Source organism: Nicotiana tabacum, chromosome 14, assembly GCF_000715075.1.
Source record: "Nicotiana tabacum cultivar K326 chromosome 14, ASM71507v2, whole genome shotgun sequence".
Taxonomy (NCBI): Eukaryota; Viridiplantae; Streptophyta; class Magnoliopsida; order Solanales; family Solanaceae; genus Nicotiana; species Nicotiana tabacum.
Window position 1 is genome coordinate 88,124,904 of NC_134093.1, and position 21,314 is coordinate 88,146,217.

The window sequence follows — 21,314 nt, forward strand, 5'->3', positions numbered from 1 at the left end:
CTACAAAGCCCAAACCTAATCGCATCATATGAAAATAGTCAACGGTCTCACAACTCGTCGTGGCATAGAAGAGTAACACATAGAACACATCAGAACATGAATAAGGTCAACTCTAACCGATGATACCACCCGCTACAATAATTATGTTGAGTAAACAAGTCTAACCCAGTATAGAATATACATTCTTATTAGGCCTACCAGCAGCCTCAAAATCAATTCTAATCCTTCCGAAATAGGTGTATAGCCTCCAAAAAGCCCACAATAGCAAATATATATCACATATCATCAGTCGCTAACCTTTTAGCATACCTTTACCGTCCGCAACCATGGAATAAGCTGCCTCTCAGAAACTTCTTAGTCTTCTGATCTTAGAATGCCAGAATCTCCATATCCGATCCCAACTGCACTAGTCAAATGACTGGCACCTTCCTCATACACGATCATATCATGATAAATACTTCCAAAATTCCTTCGTGCCATATAGCAAAATCTGAACATCAGCGGTCGATCAATCAGGCGATTACCGTGATACTAGTCAGACATCCACAAGTCGAAGTACAGTGCGTCTTCTAGAGCGCGCACCCTTCCCAGGTGGTACCAAATAATGCTAGCATTCTTCTAAACATCTGAAATCATCCATGCTGTTAAAACTTGTGACCTCATCCAAGGAAAAATCGTAACACGCAACACGTTCCTTATGCATGTAGCAGACATCTAGATCAAGTTATGGTCGACACTATAAAGAACCCTTCGAGGCTAGTCCACAAATCACCAAGTTATCAGAACTGAACTTCCCCAACTCATCCAAGTCATGCAAGCCGTCAAACCCAAGAGTATGCCACAGAACGCTGGTGACATTACCACACCAAAAGACCAGTTACCTTTGTTGCTATGCTGACCCAATACCACCGAACTGACCTATTTCTTCTAATCTTCCTCGACTTGTTTTCATGTCAATACTTTCCGTTATCAGTACATAATGATCCTAAGTCAAAGCTCGTTGTGAAAGGCCCTAACACGAACCACGTCATCCGAAAACCCATAAACTGTTGTATTTCCTCTAGAGCACCCAACAATGTTGCAACCAAGATACCTACTCTGAAGAGACCTTTTGTGAATCTGAAGATGTTTCTCTAACCTCTCTGATACTGGAATGTAGATTTAGCAATGATACAGATATACTGCAAGATCCAGCACCATCCCATGAAATTATAAGATCTTAGTCATGTATAGTTCTGGGGAACCCCTCAACACTGCATATATACCTCATACCCAAGACTGATATGATGCTTTCCCATGCAATCTGATTGTCGATAGTAGACTCCCCCACTTGGTGCAGAGTCATATGGCACAACATCCGATGATCCACATTACCAACCTTCATAAGCTCGTACAACACCAACCAAATACACGAACCAATTGCATACCACACTTGAACAACTGAAGATCTACCAACATGTCCGCGTTCTTAGTCTAGACAATACCTTGAGACAATGATCGAGAATCTATGGCCCCCTTGTAGCCCATCTGCAGCATTACAAACCATCATAGCATAGCTGATACCGAGCGCGTAACATCATATACGAGTGGATGTAAGGGGATATAAGATATATGCTTCAAGCTGAAACAATACCGCGTGATAAGGAATGAAAGGAGTGGTTCCTAATAGTTTCATAGCCTCTCGAAGAAAAGTACAGACGTCTCCGTACTGATCCGCAAGACTCTACTAAACTTGCTTATGACTCGTAGCACCTATGAACCTAGATCTCTAATACCAACTTGTCACGACCCCAATTTCCCACCTTAGGATGTCGTGATGACGCCTAATCTCTAAGACTAGGTAAGCCTAACATATGCTGATTTAATAATAGAATTGAACTATTTAATCATTTATCATAAACCATTAAATGATATACATAGCCGCAAGCGGCCAATAGTTATACATTTTCCAAAACCGGTAGTACGGATTCATAAGCACTACTAAAACATACTAGAATTTCTAAACACAATATTATTTTGAATTACAATTTAACAGTAGCATAATTAAGTAAGATGGTGACTCCGAGGCCTGCAAATGTCAAGTAGGTATACCTTGAAGTCTCCTGTCGCGTAGACGCAACTCTCAACAACAATTAGAATACCTAGATCTGCACAAAAATGTATAGAAGCATAGCATGAGTACACCACAACGGTACCCAGTAAGTATCAAGCCTAACCTCGGTAGAATAGTGACGAGGCCAGGTCAAGACACCTACTAGACATATAAATATGTTCAAGATATACATAAGCTAATGGTGGAAAGAACATTAATGTAAGACCAACGGCGAAAATATTATTGATTTACAACCAACAATGAAGTAATAGAAACATAAATGGCAGCAAGTAGTAAACGAGTAATAAAGAAACAACATAATCAGAACATCGATGATATGTAAATGAACTTAAATAAGGAAAAATAGATGACAACACAAATAATCAAAACGCTCCCAACGCATGGACTTACAACAAGAATTACCCCGAGGCACCACACCTTGGTGCATGGACTTACAACAAGAATTACCCCGAGGCACCACACCTCATAAACCACAAGTCATGGACCATAATTTCTAAAATCTTACACATATGGCATCTCGTGCCCACAACACAATCACATTCGCACGGCAAAGCCCATATACTACCATATACTTTACAACTGTGATAAATATTAATTTAGATGAACGAAAGATATATTTAAACATCATAAAACATAATAACAATATTGAATAAAGTAAGGTTTCAAATAAAATAATGAGTTTATTTTAGAAATCAAGTAAAGTAAAATAATATACAATTTGTACAAAACAGAGTATAAGATGGGTTTAGTTTAGAAATCAATAAAATTGAGTAAAAGTATCATTTTTAAACAAAACAAAACATAAGTTAAATTAACGAATTAAATATAGAATTTGTTAAGTAAAAACATAATAACAATTTTAAGTAAGGTAAACATCTAACAAGGTGATGAGTATAATTTGAGAACCCAATTATAGTGAAAGTGCGATAACCATTTAGAATATTAAGGCACCGAGTGAGATAACGAGTTCTATCTTAAGAGGCACATAGAATAAAACATGTTAATAATTCTTTTATTTAAACCATTATGTTACCAACAACTCAACAGAATATGACATAGTGACTCCACATAATTAAATAATAATAACAGGGAAAGAAAACAGAAAATAAAAGTAAGGCAGTTAGTTTATGAAAATGAATTCAAACCTCACTATCAGGAAGCCCAGATTAACAAACCTCGTAATCTCATATAAAAATGCTGAAACTAACACAACAACAACAACAACCAGTACAATACACACAATTTGTTGCACCCGATCCCACTATAACATCCTTTATCAATATTAAGTGTAACGTAAATAATCTGTTACGGCGCGCAACCCGATCCCACTATACCATCATTAATCAACATCATAATCCTCACTTATTCCACCATATTATCATTTATTAATGTCAATCATTACGTATACAAACCGTTACGGCGCGCAACCCGATCTCACCGTATCATTATTCATCAATATCATAATCATCCCTTATTCCACCATATTATCATTTATCAATATCAATTATTACGTACACAAATCATTTCGGCACGCAACCCGATCCCATCATATCATTATTTATCAATATCATAATCCTCCCATATTTCACCATTTTAATTTATTATCCTTCAATTCCCGTTGCGGCATGCAACCCGATCCACAAACAATTTCAATAAACATAAATAATCCAATTACTCAATTTACAAGAATTTCTACAGTCAAAGAGTATGAGTGCGAGGCAATAAAGGAACCAAGTAATAATCAAAGGAATGCAATAAATATAAGAAAAATAACAGCACAAGTAAAGCACATGACAATTATGGCGTACAAGTAAAACAGTTAAGGCAAGTAGCAAATAAGCACGGAGTCATGGAAGGGATGAACAATTCAATATAAGAATATTAAATGATAAATAACAATTTACGGCATAGAAAGCTATTAAAGCATGTAACAATTAAGGTATAGAATGAGGTAATTCATGAAATAACGAGCTATTACAACTTCAACACCAGTAACTCAACAAGATGATATTCCACGAAATAACAAATTCAATTAAAAGTGATTCAACAATTAAGACTTAACAAGAGAATAATGAAGGCAAAAATTTCAACTAAATCATAAAAGAGCAAAATAACAAGTAAGAGGTAGAACAAGTGCTAACAACGTCAAATAGAGCATGTAAGAGTAGATTAACAATGAAAGATATAACATGTTATGACAATTCAATTAAAGGCATGGAAAGAGTCTAGATAATCTAAACCGGTCAAATACCACATATAGCCCGGGTACCCACTCATCACCTTGCGTACATGGCTTTCACATAACACAAATAGCACAATCAACCCAAATCCTAAGAGGTAATTTTTCCCCACACAAAGTTAGGCAAGATACTTACCTCAACTAGGCTAACTCAACCCTCCGAAATAGCTCTTCTCCTAAAATTCGCCTCCACATGGCTCAAATCTAACCAAATATGACTTAATAACATAAAACAATGCAAGAGAAACCAATTACAATAAATAAAGTTATGATCTTTACATTTTTTTCAAAAAGTCAACAAAAGTCAACGTCGGGATCATCTTGGATTCCGAATCCAAGCTTACTCAAGTGAAGTCCGAACCAATATAAGCTCACACGAATGAAAATCAACTCAATCGGAGTCCGATATCTCAACCAATTCGTCAAAACATCGCTCTTGGGTGTTCATAACGCAAGAGTCCAACCCACACCAGTTGGGTCCCATATCTCCCAAATACTCCTCCAAAACTCTCCAAATTTGAGTATGTTGTTCTCCTAATATAGGAGAACAATACCCCAAAAGGAATCGAGAAATAAAATCCTCTAACTCATTTTCAAATTTTCAAATTTAGAACATAACCTTAGGTCTTGATTTAAGGAATTAAGTGGGTTTTCAATCAAAATCATGGATTAAAGTTTAAACCAAGGGAATGAATCAAATGAAAATACTTAGTTTATGGTTTAGACCTTACCCCATGGAAGAAACTTGAATAACATTCTTGAATTATCCCAATCCCAAACTTTCAAGATGAGAAAAACTCAAACAACATTAATAGCAAAAAAGGCCTAGTTGTTCTACCTTGTTTCTAGTGCCAAACAATCCTAACACTCACTGTTGATACCTCCAATGTATTCCTCATGAAATTCCAGTCAAGTTAGATTTTTGAATCACTCCATTTGACCTTATAATGAAGGAGATATGTTGGTTTCAATATTTGGAATAGTGCTGATTTTTAAATACGAATTCAGTGGCAATTTCGTAATTGATCTGAAAAATCTGGCAACCCAATTCTTAGTAAAACGACCATAAATTCCTCATACGATGTCGAAACCTTATGATTTCAGTTGTTATCGTTCCAAAATTATGATACGGATATAATGGTTTAGTCAAAATACGAATCAAAGGCCGTTTGCTTGATATGGTAAACTTTATGCTCAAATCGACGGCAAAACCGAAAACAATCACCATACAACCCAAACTTATCAAAACCTCATCGGAATTTAACCAAACTTTATAGACATGTCCAAAATTATCATACAAACTTATTAGAATAATTAAAACCCGAGTCCGTTTACCCAAAAATCAAACCTTGATCATCTCCTCCAACTTAAAGCTTCTAAAACGAGAATCATTCTTCCAAATCAATCCCGAATCGCTCAAAAATCGAAATAAACCATACATGCAAGTCATAATATATAATATGAAGTTACTCAAAGTCTCAAACCATCGAATGAAATGCTTAATCGCAAAACGATCGATCGGATCGTCACAGAGTCCAATTACCAAGTTCTCTGACTATTTTCTTTCTTTTGGGATTAGTTATTGGTAGAATCTATTTGATATAATAAATTAAATAATAAAATATTATAAAATCAAAAGTAAATAAAATTTTAAATATATATACACACACACCGTGTTTATTTCTGCAAAACTTTTGAATTAAAATTTCTAATGCAAATAAGGTTCCTATTTATCGAAAAGTTATAAATTATAGAAAAGTTAAAGTGGCTGCTATCTAAATTTATTTTTTGAGTATCTAATGCAGTCTAAATATGATTAAAATAATTCTGAAAAACTTATTGTCACGACCAAAAATCCAACTAGTCGTGATGGTACCTAACTAGGCAAGCCAAATAACGGTAATCAGAATTTAATGATAATGATAAGAGTTAAAAAGTGAAATAACATAACTATACAATTCTCCAAGGACTGGTCGTACAAGTCATGAGCCACTTAGACTTTAGATTTACAAAGTTGGTATGAAATAATATTTACAACATCTGTTTGAAATATACATAAACAGAACTCAAATCTAAACTACCAAGAATAAGTGGTAGTTATGTCCGGGAGTCAGGTATGTCTTCAACGCGGGTCCTGCCATAAACAGTAGCATCAACTCCAGAATCTGCACGCAAGGTGCAGAAGTGTCGTATGAGTACAACCGACCCCATATACTCAATAAATATCCTAACTAACCACGGTGAGGTAATAGAAGCAAGAATTATAAATGGTACTCGTTGTCACCTATACAGTTCATAATTCATCACGTATAGAACAGATATATAATCAAATCAGGAAATCTCAGGTAAGACCACCTTGATGCTCACAATTCTTTATTTTAAAGTGTTCTGCTTAGTCAATAATCCAGCATATAAGGAGGATATGCAAGAAGATCAAGTAAAGGTCAGGGAAATTGTAAGTAAAGATAAAATGTAATAACTAAATATCAGTCTGTTGCGGCGCACAACCCGATCCAAATAATAATAAGCTAGTAAGGCCTGCCGCGGCGTGCAATCCAATTCAAATAACAATAACAAGCTCTCCCAGAGCTCACATCAACCAGAAACCCATCGGTTTCTCATTATCCATGTGTACGCCATCAAGAGAGAAACATGAGAGGGTAACCCTACGGGGGTGGATCCATATCCACACATAAGCAAGATCAATTCAACGTGCTACCATCCCGGCGTGGTCACAGGCTCAATATCATAATCCACTCGGCGTGGTCACAGGCTCAATATAACGGATCCGCCCGACGTGGTCACAGGCATAATAATACAATCCGCTCGGCGTGGTCACAGGCATAACAATACAATTTGCCCGGCGTGATCACAGGCATCCAGTCCAAATAATATAACATAAGAACAAATATACAAGAACACATGTATGTGATAAATGAGTATCAGATTTTATGCTCCTGGACTGGTATAAGTGGCATGCTAAAGTGTATAAATGTGCAAAGTGTGCTATCATAGCTCAAATCGGTAATTTCATCACGAAAATAGCAATTATCATGTTCATTCATGGAATTTGACTCTATGTAACCTTAAATATGGATCAAATAGTTCATAACAATGTTAAAAATATGAGAAATATCACAGCATAAAGCTTAATAGTCAATACAAGGCATATCATAGCCTAAGCACTACCCCTAGCATGGATAAATACCCTGGTGCTCGCACATGGGCTCAAACCCCACACATATGCGCACTCATAGCACATAGCTCTCACAAATAACTCACGCAACTACTGCCTCAACCAAGTTTAGATAAGATACTTACCTCAAGCAAGCTAAATCCAATACCGAGCAACCCAAACAATACTCTATAAGCGCCATCCCGCACAAATCGACCTCCGAACATCTTGAAACTAGCGAAAAGTAACTCAAAACATCAAATAATTCCAAAGGAAACAAATCCAAATGATAAAGGTCAAATCTTTAATCAAATACTCAAAGTCAACCAAAATGCCAAACCCAGGCCCGCACCTCGGAACCCGACAAAACTCACAAATTCCAACAACTCGCTGAATTACGAGTCCAACCATACTAATTTCACTCAAATCTGACTCTTGATCGATATTCAAATCCCAAATATTCACTTTAGGAAAGTGTAGACAAAAACCCCAAAACTTCTCTTTTGAAATCATCAATCAAATACAAAAATCGAAGATAGGATCATGAAATATAATCAAATCTGAGTCAAAAATATTTACCCCAATCCGTGTGGTGAAAATCCTCTCCAAAATCGCCCAAAATCGAGCTCCAAATCTCAAGTTGTGATAAAATAAACCTAAACCTCGATATATATGCTTCTGCCCAGCACTTCCACATTTGCGGACCAAATACTGCACTTGCGGCCTAGCATTTGCGAGTAAAATTATCGCATCTACGACTACAGCTTAAAAGACCAAGACTGCACATGCGCAAAAAGCTTTCGCACCTGCAACTGCGCAGAAGCGCATGTGCAACCACAGAAGCGGACACCCAGCTCATGCCCTATTCTCGCAGAAGCGACCCAAGCCTCGCAGAAGCACTTTCGCATCTTCGCTAAATCCTCTGCAAAAGCGGAACTCACCTGGACACCTCTTTTTTGCATAAGCGATCAATTCATCACATAAGCGAGTCCACATTTGCGGCCAGATATGCACAGGTGCGAAAAACCAGCACCAAAACTGCCAACATTACCAAATTAATCTGAAACTCGTTTAAAACACACCCAAGCCCCTCGGGACCCCCTCCAAACATGCCAACAAGTCCCAAAACATAATACGGACCTACTCGAGGCCTCAAATCACATATAACAACATCGAAACTATGAATCGAACTTCGAATCAAACTTAATGAACTTTTAACTTCTAAAACTCGTGCCCAACCATGTCAAATCAAATCGAAATAACCTCAAATTTTGCACACAAGTTCCAAATGACATAACGAACCTATTCCAACTCTCAGAAAAAGAATATGAACCCGATATCATCAAAGTCAACTCCCCATCAAATCTATGAACTTTTCAAAGCTTCAAATTGTCAACTTTCGCCAAATAGTGTTGAAACCTTCTAGAAACATCCAAAATGTCAATACAGGCATACACCCAAGTCCAAAATCACCATTTGAACCTAGAGGAACCATCAAAATTCATATTCAAGATCAACTACACAAAAGTCAAACTTGGTCTACTCTTTCAACTTAAAACATCCTAGTTGCGAATTATTCTTCCAAATCAATCTCAAATCACCTTAAACAATCATTGACGATGCACGCAAGTCATAATATACCATATGAAGCTACTCATGACCTTGGACCATCGAACGGAATGAAAATGTTCAAAATGATCGGTCGAGTCGCTACATTCTCTCCCATTTAAACATACACTCGTTCTCAAAAGTGCCAAGAGTCGTTCCAAAGCCATCAAATCACTGTGTAAACTCACCATGAACATACCCGGGGGTTGTCCCACGTCACCCTAATCCATATAAGTCTATCAACTCCACATAACCGAATATTCTTCTTTCAACCTTAGTTCATAAGCCTTGAAACCCAATTTCTAACATCTGGAATCCATTACAAGACTCGATTCTCGCATTTATACATTGTATATAAGTCTGAACAAGTTGTATCAAGTCGTAATCGTAACCCAAGATGTAATCACATGATATACCCTATAACGCAGATACTCATAGCAATATCTTCCGACCATAATAGCTACTCACTAATAAATACGATACCGGTAACAAACCTTATATCAAATAAACCTCATTCTAAACCTTTGTACACTGCCAATGATGAAAGAAACATGTAGAAACTCATAACCACTCATAAGATCAACATGTTATGGAGTTCTAAGCTGACTAGTGATATTATTCTTCCAAATATACCGTAATCAAATCTGATAGCACCCATTCTAGGTCCAATGACCTCATCTCATCAAATACAGATACTCTACTGATATGCCACACCCATACAACCTAAAGCCACAAACCGTGCAATCCTTGCACCAATAAGCAATAATTCTAATGTACGCAAAAATGGGAAAATGACTCAAATGAGAGAATCGTCCCGCAAGCTTAACAGATACCACCATAAGCGCAATGATATAAGACCAACACACAGGGAGAACCAAAATACACGAAATCAACACAAAGGATCATATCCCAACATAGCTCTGTCGTAGTGCGTGACCCAATCCAAACACCGGTCTATATGAAATACCTCGAGCCATAGTGCTCAAAATCAATAACCATATGCAAATCAACAATAAACACATGAAGTGCATGACCATAATCATGGAGGAATGGATAGCACAATATATCACAACCCGAAAGACCATAACCAAAGAGCAATCACCATTCAACACCCAGAGAACCATCTTGCTCGAATTTTGCCACAAGGCCCAAACAGAACGCATTATGTGTGCAAATAACCAATAGATCACAAACCATCGTATCATAGAAGAGTATCACATAGAACATATCAGCACACGAAAAAGCTCAACTTTAACCAAATGACATGCCCCTCAATAATAACAATGTTGAGTCAACAAATCTGACCCGGTGTAGAATACATGTCCTCACTAGGCCTACCAATGGGCCCCCAAATCAACTCCGAAAATCCTCAAATAGATAAATAACCCTCCAAAATTCCATAATAACCTAACCATAACACATCCTTCCAGGTGGCTAACTTTGGCCATATCTTCATAATCCGCGATCAAGAAACAATCTGCCTGTGAAACTCCCTATCCAAATCACGAGAATACAAAATTCCCTATATCGGATCCCGACTTGACCACTCAAATGACCGAAACATATCTCATGCATAATCATCTTATGAGAATTACTTCCATAACCCTTTCGTGCCACATAGCAAAAAATGAACATCAACAGTCGATCAACTAGACGATTACCGTAATACCAGTCAAGCATCCACAAGTTAAAATACAATGTGCCTTTCTGAACTGTATACTCTTCTCAGGTAATACCAAGTGGTACTAGCATTCATCTAAACATCTGAGACCGCCCATGTTTTCTAAAATTCAGGATCTTCCCTTCAAAACTGAACCGCAACCTTGTACATGCAAACCGCAATCCCATACTATGCACTGCATTTATCATACCATCATATGAAAATACGAGAACCCTATTATCAACTTTGAATTACAAGCAGGATACATACCCCATTATCCAATAGCCTTCCACTAGATCCTATCCAAGACAAAATCACTACATGCAATGTATTCATCATACCAGTATTTCCTACCCATCTCAAGCCATGGTAGAAATCATCGAGAACTCTTCGAACCCATTAGCATCATAACTAAATTCCTCTAACTCAACCAAGTCACGCAGATTTCCAAGCCCAAGAGTAATGCCACAAAGTACCTGTAAAGCCTCACCACATCTTAAGAACCAAAAGAATTGATCATATCCATTATCATACTTATCCAACCTACTACCAAGTTGTCCTACTTCTCCGAGTTCCTTCTGAATTGTCTTCAAGTTAATATTTTTTCTTGTCAGTACACTATGATCCTTAGCTCAACGCTCACCACAAGAGATCCTAGCATGAAACCATGTCGTCCTAAAAACCATAAGCCGTTGTATTCCCTTTTAAACACTCAAAATACCGCACCCGAGATACCTACTCTAAAGTGACCTTATGTGATTCTAAAGTTGTTCCTTTAACCTCTTAAATTCTAAAAGGTAGAATCACAAATGATACAGAAATACCACAAGTCCTGACATCCTCTAACACAAATCTCAATCTTAGCCATATATAAATCCAAAAATTCTTCAAATACCACATATGGATCTTGAACTCATTAGAACCATTCTCGAGAGTCATCTACCCTATTCTAATCTCAAATTCTCCACCCAAGCGTGCCGAACAATATGTGCTCCATTATCACACCAAACCCCAAAGAAGTAACCCCATCTTAACGCAACTGAGTAAATCCCAACTCCATGCACACTACATCCGTCACGAGTAACAAACTCTAATTATTCCATGATTTTCCTATATCCACAAAGTGTAATACATCATGCATCCCAAAATTTCCTTTCTCAAATCTTCCTCAAAGCCAACCTCTTTAAGTCATAACTGGTCCATAACCATTCCCCAGACCAAAACCAATACAATACATAACTAAGCAATTTGATCGTCCGTAGCAGACTCCCCCACTTGGCTCAAAGCCATAGGACATAACATCTGATAACCCACAATATCCTTACTTCATAAATGCCACGATCTCGCACTGTAACTCAGCCAAATCCTTCATGAACTCATATAGCACTAATCATACAATACCTCAAATCATTTGCGAAACTCGCATTCATCCACATGACAGTCAAGCCAATTTCCTTAAGAGATCCAAACTCAAATTGCAACACATATAACTCACTGGTAGAAAGAAACAATACACACAACATCATGGGGATCACACGTCTATAGACCCCACACACAACCTCAGGACACCCCGCAGGAGATAACCCACCTGCTTAGTCTCAAACTGGCAGCTCTTACGCCCTACCATGGCCACAACCACTATGAAATCACTTAATCTTTCCGAGTCTGAACTCGTCAACAGAGCATGAGAATCTACCTCATTCCACAAATGAACAACATGAAAGAACCCTCAAGATGCACATATCTCAAAACTGTACAACACATCTATTGAGAAATCAAGCACCCACAGTCCTTTTTCACATCCCAAGCAAAATCTTCTCGTCATATCAAAGCCATCTGAACATATCCCTCAGTCATATCATACTCATTGTATAGCTATCCAACCACTCACTGATCATTAGCCCCACTCCTAGGATGCTACTGGACATATAAATCCAAAAGTACATACTCACACAACCAAAACCACTGAGCCCCAACTGCAGTCTAAACCTGGCCTCAAGTCCTCCAGATTGGCCCATCACCACATCACAGAAAACATATCTCGCATCTCATTCGTGGTATCACAAGTTGTATATGCACAGTTGATACCGGGAGCTCAATATAACATATGAGTGAGTGGAAGGAATTCAAAGAGATATGCCTCAAGCTGAACCAATATCGCACGATAAGAAAGAAAGATGGGGAAGTTTAACCTAGATGACCAGTAGCCTCTCAAAGGAATTCAAAGAGATACGCTTCAAGGTGAACCAATGTCACGTGATAAGAAAGAAAGATGGGGAAGTTTATCCTAGATGCCATGTAACCTCATGAAGATAGGTATGGACGTCATCATATCGATCCGCAAGACTCTACTAGACACTTGCTCATGACTCGTAGAACCTATGAACCTAGAGCTCTGATACCAACTTGTCACAACTCAAAATCCAACTAGTCGTGATGGCACCTAACCCATCCCGCTAGGCAAGCCAAATAATAGTAATCATAATTTATTGATAATGATAAGAGTTAAAAAGTGAAATAACTGAATTTTATATTATTCCCTAAGGATTGGTAGTACAATTCATTAGCCACTAAGACTTTAGATTTACGAAGCTGGTATGAAATAATATTTACATATTTCATAATATATGTTTGAAATATACATAAACAGAACTCAAATCTAAACTACAAGGAACAAGTGGTAGCTATGTCCAGGAGTCAGGTACATCTTCAACGCGCTCTTTCCATAATCAGCAGCATCAACTCCAGTGTATGCACGCAAGGTGCAGAAGTGTAGTATGAGTACAATTAACCCCATGTGCTTAATAAGTATCCTAACTAACCTCTGCAAGGTAATAGAAAAAGAATTATAAACGGTACTCGTTATCACCTGTAAAGTTCATAATTTTAACAAGTATAGAACAGATATATGATGAAATCAGGAAATCGTAGGTAAGACCACCTTGATGCTCACAATTATTTGTTTTAAAGTGTTCTGCTCAGTCAGCAATCCAGCATATAAGTAGGATATGCAAGTAGATTAGGTAAATAGTCAAGGAAATTGCAAGTAAAGATGAAATGCAATAACCAAATATAAGTTTGTTGTGGCGCGCAACTCAATCCAAATAATGATAGGCCAGTAAGGCATGTTGTGGCATGTAACCCGATCCAAATAACAGTAACTAGCTCTCCTAGAGCTCACATCAATCAGAAACACGTCGGTTTCTCATAATCCGTGTGTGCACCATCAAGAGAGAAACATGAGAGGGTGGACCTAGGGGAATGGATCCATATCCACACGCAAGAACGAACAATTCAACGTGTTACCAACCCGGTGTGGTCACAAGCTCAATATCATAATCCACCTGGCGTGGTCATAGGCTCAATATAACAGATCCACCCGGCATGGTCACAGGCATAACAATACAATCCACTCGGCGTGTTTAAAGGCATAACAATACAATCTGTCCGGCGTGGTCACAGGCATAACAATATAATCCACCCGGTGTGGTCACAGGCATAACAATACAATCCGTCCGGCGTGGCCACAGGCATAACAATACAATCCACCTAGTGGTCACATGCATCCTGTCCAAATCATATAACATAAGAGCAAATATACAAGAACACATGTATATGATCAATGAATATCATATTTCATGCTCCTGAACTGGTATAAGTGACATGCTAAAGTGTATGCATGTTCAGAGTGTGCTATCATATCTCAAATCAATAATTTCATCATGAAAATAGCAATTATCTTGTTCATTCAAAGAATTAGCCTCTATGTAACCTTAAATATGGGACAAATAGTTCACAACAAGGTTATAAATATGAGAAACATCACATCTTAAAGCTTAACAGTCAATACAAGACATATTATAGCCTAAGCACTACTCCGAGCATGGATAAATACCCTGGTGCTCGCACATACGCTTAAACCCCCACACATATGCGCACCCATAGCACGTAACTATCATAAATAACTCAGGAAACTAGTACCTCAACCAAGTTTAGATACGATACTTACCTCAAGCAAGACAAACCCAAAATCGAACAAGCAAAACAATACTCTATAAGTGTCATCCCGCACAAATCGACCTATGAACGGCTCGAAACTAGCCAAAATCAACTCAACATATCATATAATGCCAAAGAAAACAAACCCAAACGATAAAGGTCGAATCTTTAATCAAATATTCAAAGTCAACCAAAAAGTCAAACTGGGGCCCACACCTCGAAACCCGACAAGACTCACAAATTCCAACAATCCATTTAATTACGAGTACAACTATACTAATTTTATTCAAATCCGACTCCAAATCAATATTCAAATCTCAAATATTCACTTTAGAAAAGTTTAGACAAAAACCTCCAAATTTCTCTTTTAAAATCATCAATCAAATGCCAAAATTGAAGATAGGATCATGAAATATAATCAAATTCGAGTCAAAAATACTTAATCCAATCCAAGTGGTGAAAATCCTCTCCAAAATCGCCCAAAATCGAGCTCCAAATATTAAGTTGTTATAAAATAATCCTAAACCTCGATATATATGCTTCTGCCCAGCACTTCAGCATTTGCGGACAAAATGCCACACCTGCGGCCTCGCATTTACGAGCAAAATTATCGCATATGTGACTACATCTTAAAGGACCAAGACCGCACCTGCGACTGCGCAGAAGCGCATGTGCAATCGCAGAAGCGGACACCCAGCTCATGCCTTATTCTCGCAGAAGCGATCCAAGCCTCGCAGAAGCGCTTCTGCATCTGCGCTAAATCCTCTGCAACAGCGGAACTCACCTGGACACCTCATATTCACAGAAGCGATCCATTCATCGCATAAGCGAGTCCATGTCTGCAGCCAGATATGCGCAGGTGTGAAGAACCAGCACCAGAACTACTCACATGACCAAATTAATTTGGAACTCGTCTGAAACGCAACCGAGCCTCTCGGGACCCCGTCCAAACATGCCAACAAGTCCCAAAATATAATAAGGACCTACTCGAGGCCTAAAATCACATATAACGACATCGAAACCACAAATTACTCTTCGAATCAAACTTAATAATCTTTTGAACTTTCAACTTCCAATACTCGTGCCGAATCATAACAAATCAACTCGGAATAACCTCAAATTTTATACACAAGTTCTAAATGATATAACGAACCTAGTCCAACTCTCGGAACAACAATCTAAACCCGATATCATCAAAGTCAATGCCCAGTCAAATCTATGAACTTTCCAAAGCTTCAAATTGTCAACTTTCGCCAAATATTGTTGAAACCTTCTAGAAATATCCAAATGTCAATTCAACCATACACCCAAGTCCAAAATTACAATCCAAACCTAACGGAACCAAAGAAAAATCCAGAATTTGGAGATCCCGGGTGCCAAGCTAATCGATTTGATCAACTTGAGCTTTGGTTCGAGTTATTCATCTTTTTTATTTATATGGACATATTGATTAAACGAAAAAGCTATGATAACTATAACTAATTGACGCAAAGCATACAACTTCCAATAATATTACTAATATAAAAAATATACATCATCCATTTACAATTATCTTCGACGAGTATTCATATTCTGAAAATGGTTTATAATGGCATCATTGCTCACGTTTGTAAATACATCACGCTCTATGTAACAAACTAAACAATCACTTAAATTTTGATCACACATGCTATTCTGTTTTTCATTCTTTATATGCTTCATGGATGAGAATGGTCTCTCCACCATTTCGATAGCAACGAATAAGATCAGAGTCAACTTCACAAGTAAATAAATATACGAATAAATCTTCACAAGATTTGCTTCAACCAATGCTTTTGCCAAATCAACAGTTAAACTTGTACATGAGAAAAGAAAGTTTTTAAAAATAATTGAAATAATAATAGTAGTACATTGTAGATACAAGCTTAGAAGCAACATAGTTGAAATAGGTCTAATCATTCTAGTCATTTAGACTACCAAAATTCTAAGTCTAATTTGTTTTACTTTCTTAGAGTAATTAGAAACTATTCTTAGTTCTAAGTTCCAACATGGTAAAATTTTATTTCACTAAGTCAGTGAGCCACACATCACAATAGGCACCAAAGTAAGTCAAATTAAAATTTATAACTTGCAGCCAAAATGGTGTTTGGTACCATTCTGTTAAAATCTCTTGGCCATCAAGAGTCAATTGACCCTATGGCTCTACAAATATAACAACAACAACAAACCCTCTAGTTTCCCACAAGTGGGATCTGGGGAAGGTAAGATGTACACGGCCTTACCCCTACCCCTGGCCTATGGCTCTACAAATAACTTCTAAAAATAGCAAATTATCTTTATTGAGCAAGCCAATCTAGAAGAAATTTCAGCAGAGACTTGGTAGGAAATAACCAAGAGAAATCAACCAAGAGAGACTAAGAGTAAGAGAGCCTTACAAGAATACAAGTTACAATTGGTTGCTGGAGGATGATAGAGATCCTGAGATGGACGGACGAAGCAGCGACGCCGGCATTAGAGAAGTGAAGATTGGCAGTGGCGCAAGCGAAGGGGTGGGAGTTGGACAATGGTCAAGGGTTTTTGACTTTTTGTTTGGGATTCTAATGGGAATTGGGAGCGAGGATTTTGAGAGGAAAGAAAATATCTTTTAAAGTTTGAATGAAAAAAAACAAATATAAGTAAGAGACAAAAAGAAAGTCAAAATTTACTAATAAAAAAAGATATAGTCAACAATAATTAAAGAAAAAGAATAAGGAGAACAGAATATATAATATACTAGTATAATATTTGGTGATCCAAAACGTACAGTGATGCAGCAAGCTAAAAAGGCTTAAAAAGTATTGTCTCGGTAGTTCGATCCCTCGCCTCCAAGGAGGATTTATCAGTTGTTTGCCACCGGCACCTTTTCATCTTTGGTACTCAGGGTGGCACTCAATATATTTATACTATTTTGCGGATATGCATACATATATAGTTAAGGTTTCGACCAAAGCTTGCGGGTGGCGTACCACTCCCATGGACCTTAGTAGATTCGCCCTTGAACGGAACTATCAAAACTCCGATCTGAGGTCAACTATACAAAAGTCAAACCTGATCAACTATTCCAACTTAAAGCTTTCTAGTTACGAATCATTCTTTCAAATCAATCCTGAATCACCTAAAAATCAAAACCGATGTTGCACGCAAGTCATAATACACCATATGAAGCTATTCATGCCCTCGAACCATCAAACGGAATGCAAATTCTCAAAATCGCCGATCAGGTCGTTACAATTATAGACAAAAAACTTCGAAATATGTACTTTCTAAATTGTTCATAATTATTTTAAAAGATCATAAATTCTAGGAGACTTAAAGTAGAAAATTAGGACTCTTATCAGTTTTTACATGATTAGGAATACATACGTGCCAAAATTCATTATTATGTAGGAGACTATAAATTTAATTCATTTATTATGATAAGTGATTTAAGAAAGATTATATTAATTCTACGAAATTAAAACAAAGACAAAAACTTGAATATAAGAGTTTTCATAACAATTTCTAACATATTAAAACTTGAAAACATGCAACAACAACAAACCTAGTGAGTTTTCACAAGTGGGGTTTGAGAGGATTAATGTGTAGGCAGACCTTACCCCTACCTTGATAGGGTAGAAAGGCAAGAATCATAGGTCACAACAACAATAACAACAACAACAACAACAACAACAACACAACAACAACAACAACAACAAAAAATTAAGAAAATCAAAGCGAAAGATATAAATCAAACAATAGGTAAAGATAGCAATCTATGAGTAAAGGGATATCATACTAAAACTTATGCTACCGGTATGATAAAGAAAGAGCAAAATGTTTGATTACCTACTAGCCTTTTACCCTAATTCTCGATATCCACACTCTCTTATCAAGGGACATGTCTTCGGTAAGCTCCAGTTGCGTCATGTCCTGCCTAATCACATCTTCTTAATACTTCTTTGGCCTACCTCTACCCATCCTCATACCCCCTATGGCCAATCACTCACACCTCCTAACGGGGGCATTAGTGTTTCTCCTCTTCACATGCCCGAACGATCTCAGCCTCGCCTCCCACATCTTATTCTCCATAAGGGCCACTCCCACTTTTTTCTGAATAACTTAATTCTTAATCTTATCAAATCTGGTATGCCCGCACATCCATCTCAATATTCTCATTTCAGCTACTTTTATCTTCTGGACATGAGAGTTCTTGACTGGCTAATACTCTGCCCCATACAACATAGTCGGTCTAACCATCACTTTATAGAACTTATATTTAAGTTTAAATGACACATTTTTATCACACAAGACACCGGAAGTGAGCCTCCATTTCATCAATCCTTTTCTGATACAATGTGTGACATCATCATCAATCTCCTAGTTTCCTTGTATTACTGACCTAAGGTACCTAAAACTTTCACTCTTGGGAATGACTTGTGTATCGAGCCTCATCTTCATGTCTTGTTCCTGGGTTATATCGTTGAACTTGCACTCCAAGTATTCCTCTTGGTCTTGCTCAACTTGAAACCTTTAGACTTTACGGTCTGCTTTCAAACCTTCAGCCTCTTGTTAACACCACCCCGCATCTCGTCAATTAGAATTATATCATCAGCAAATAACATATACCATGACACCTCACCTTGAATGTGTCAAGTCAGTGCATCCATCACCAAGGAAAATTAAAAAGGGCTAAAAGTTGATCCTTGGTGCAATTCCATCACAACTGTAAAGTGTTCCGAGTCTCCTCTCGTTGTCCTTACCCTGGTCTTAGCACCATCATACATATCTTTAATCACCCTAATATAGGCTATAGGGACCCCTTTAGCCTCCAAGCATCTCCATAGCACCTTTCTTGGGACCTTATCGTATGCTTTCTCTAAGTCAATGAACACCATATGCAAGTCCTTCTTAATTCCCCTATATTGCTCCACCAATCTCCTTACAAGGTGAATGGCTTCCATAGTCGAACGACACGGCATGAAACCGATCGAACTGGTTCTGAAAAATAGATACACTCTTCCTCACTCTCACTTCTACCACCCTCTCCCACACTTTCATCGAATGGCTTAGCAGCTTGATACCCTTATAATTATTGCAATTTTGGATATCACCCTTATTCTAGTACAACGAAATCATCGTACTCCAGCTCCATTCTTCGAGCATCTTCTCCGTCCTAAAAATAACGTTAAACAACCTCGTGAGCCACTCCAAACTAGCCCAACCTGCATTCTTCCAAAATTACATAGGGATTTCGTCTGGCCGGGTCGCTCTACCCTTGTATACAATTTAAATAAAAGCATTTATGCTAGGTAAAATTTAAATTAAGTTTAATTTCCTAATTATTGAGACTTCTAACCTAGTTCAAATAAGTAAAAAATTAATAAATAAATTTTGGTTAATTTTAAAATCCTATATATTAGAGAAGATATTGAATTGACAATTTTATCCAATGTGCAATAAATAGGGTTAAAATGATATTTTGCTAAGGGATTTCATAATTTTAATATAATAATAAATTATCAGATTATATAGGGTAACTATTTAAATAGCGTGAATTGGTAACTACAGATAATTTGAGTAATATATGCTAACAGTACAATGATTTTTTGTATCATAAGTGTAATTTAACTTGTTATAATAGTTTACTTACGATTTAGTATACGTTTATCAATCAATCCTTATTAAATCTAGCTAATTGCAATTACCTTATAAGTTGCATAATTTTATAAATATTTTTTATGTCATAAATTTGTAGAACTTAAACTCCTCTAAAGAAAAAGAAAACACTCTGAGAATTCATTAAATACATTAATAACGTAAAAGAACTTTAGAGTAATGGTTTAGAGAACTTTCCTCGAGCCCATAACCTAGAAATCAGTAACCCATATATATGTAGTAGTAGTTTTTTGTTGTTTTTTTCCTCAAACGCTTGACCTTTAGCTTGCGTTTTTAAATTTATGGCAACATTATTGATCTTTGTCGAGATAAACACAGTTACAAATACAAGTAGTTTATTTTTAGAAGTGAAGAATTTTGTACAAATAACTATCAGAAATTGAACAACTAATGTTAAAACTTACTCCTTGTAAGGACTGTGGAGGAATTTGAGCTCCAAAATGCTATCGCGTTACTTGTTTTTCCCCATTATATATTTGAAATTTTCATCAATACTGGAAAAATGTAAATTTATAGGGAGGCAGAACCAAACATTGTTGTTGTAATGATAATTAATAGTAGTTGATGAATTTTCCAAGGTGGGATCCTTGGCGCAATGGTAGCGCGTCTGACTCCAGATCAGAAGGTTGCGTGTTCGATTCACGTAGGGTTCAATTTCACTTTTTCTTTTGTTTTTCCTCTTTTTGTTTATATATTGGTTAACTGTTTCTTCCTTTGTATAAATTATGTACGAGTTACTTAAGGAGACGTTCAATATAAAAGGAGCAATGTTTGAGTGCTCTGAGATTTGATAATTGTACTGGCAATACTTTTTTGCTGGAACACTCAAATTAATCGAGTTCATGAG

General features: G+C 37.1%; 1 non-coding gene across 1 annotated transcript; it reads left to right on the forward strand.

Moving 5' to 3' along the window:
• The first annotated feature begins 21,048 nt into the window (after positions 1-21,048).
• On the forward strand, positions 21,049-21,120 carry TRNAW-CCA (transfer RNA tryptophan (anticodon CCA)). Its single transcript has one exon. It is a non-coding gene; the product is annotated as a tRNA-Trp (tRNA).
• The last annotated feature ends 194 nt before the right edge of the window (positions 21,121-21,314 follow it).